Source organism: Chaetura pelagica, unplaced genomic scaffold (genome assembly GCF_000747805.2).
Source record: "Chaetura pelagica isolate M959 unplaced genomic scaffold, ChaPel_1.0 scaffold65, whole genome shotgun sequence".
Lineage (NCBI taxonomy): Eukaryota > Metazoa > Chordata > Aves > Apodiformes > Apodidae > Chaetura > Chaetura pelagica.
Window position 1 is genome coordinate 671,814 of NW_009953386.1, and position 1,786 is coordinate 673,599.

Consider the following 1,786-nt stretch of genomic DNA (forward strand, 5'->3'; position numbering starts at 1 on the left):
ATGGTGGGTTTCTAGCATCTGCAAGGACAGAAAGTCCACAATGTCCCTCTACACCTGTTCCACTGTTTGAACACCCCCACAAAAATGTTTTTTCTCACATTTCATGTATTTCAGTTTGTGCCTGTTCCCCTTTTCCTTTCAATGGATAACACTGAGACGAGTCTGCCTCCATTTTTTTACTCCCTTTCATGGGGTATCTTTACATATCAAGACACATTTATACACATGGACTCCTCTCTGAAATTTCTCAAGGCTAAAAATAAAAGCATCAGCTCTCCCAGCTTCTCCTGGCATGACAGATGCTCCAGTCCCTGAATCATTTGAGTAGTCCTATGCTGGACTCACTCCAGTATGTCTGTGTCAAACAAAGATGGTCTCTGGTCCAGAGGCTGCTCTGGCTGCCTGCAATACAAGACAACTTCAGTGTTGAGCTCTATTCTGTTTTGATCTTTTCCAGTTCCTGCTGGCATGGTGGCCAGGGGATGTTTTAGGAAGGATCCTGAAGTGGTCAGGTACATGGACTGACACTGCTTTATAGCAGAGTCTAACACACACACACACAGATGAACAGATGCTACTGCATTTCTCAGACTTGTATTTTTCACTCTGAAAAATGTAACTTTGATGAAAACCAGAGAGAGATGGATTTTTTACACTTTTAAGTGATCTCTTTGCTCAAAGGTTTGCTTTCTTTTTTCCTCCAGGACCACGAGATTCAGCTCTTTAAAAATAAATCTATTTAATAAATAGATATTGAAATAAATCTATTTATCCTTATATTTTCCTACTGATGATTTTTATAGGTGACACTCTGCCTCATTTGGAGACACATACATACAATTTTTTGTTAAGATACCGAGGTTGAATTGGCTGTGGATTTTCTCCATTGCCTTGGAAACCAGTCTTCCTCTTCCCCCAAAATCCAGACTCCACCTCCCACAACACACAGTAGCATATAAAAATAATTCTTCTCTTTGACAAAATTCAGCAACAAAATAACAAATCTACACATACCCAGAAAATCTGATTGTTTCTCCATTTTTTTACTGTTTCCTGAGTAGGATAAAAAGATCATTAAGTTATAAGTAATACAGATTCCTCACCAAAGACAGAATTTGTCTGCAGAACGCTTCAAGAACCAGAGGCAGTGCCATGTCAAGTAAGAAACATAAGCATGAGCTGAGCCAGCACAAGTATAAACATCATTCTGAATTACTTCCCACTCTTCCATGGCATCAGCTGGAGCCTCCAGCACGGGCGGAGAGGAAAGTTTTTCACAGGATGCCATTTCACAGGCCCTATGTAATGAAACTGCTTGTAAAGCCAGTTCGACCTGTGCAAGATCTTGCTCTGTGCCACTGCAGCACAGCAACATACATCTAAAGTTTAAGTCAGTGTGCAATGACAGATATGCACAAGGAGCCACATTTCATCTCTTATGCTGCAGAAAATCTTGCTCAGAGGAAGAGAGAGGCCAGAGGGACATGACTGCAAAAGAATACCTTCCTTCCCTTTTGGGGTGGTTGCTGTTTAGAAAGGGAAAATGCGTAGTACTGCACAGCTGAAGAAACAGCATGACATTTATTTTGCACAGCAACTTGCATAAAAGCTACTGAGCCTTTTATGGAATTAATTATCCAAAATATGCTATTTCTGCCCAAATAAAGAGAAACAGGGGTGGGCAGCAAACACTAGAAAAACTTCACTTGGCTGAGATTCTGCAAAACCCAGTTCAGGATTCAGTTGAAATCCCACCTCTATTTCAAAGCAGGCAGAGGAAGAGCTT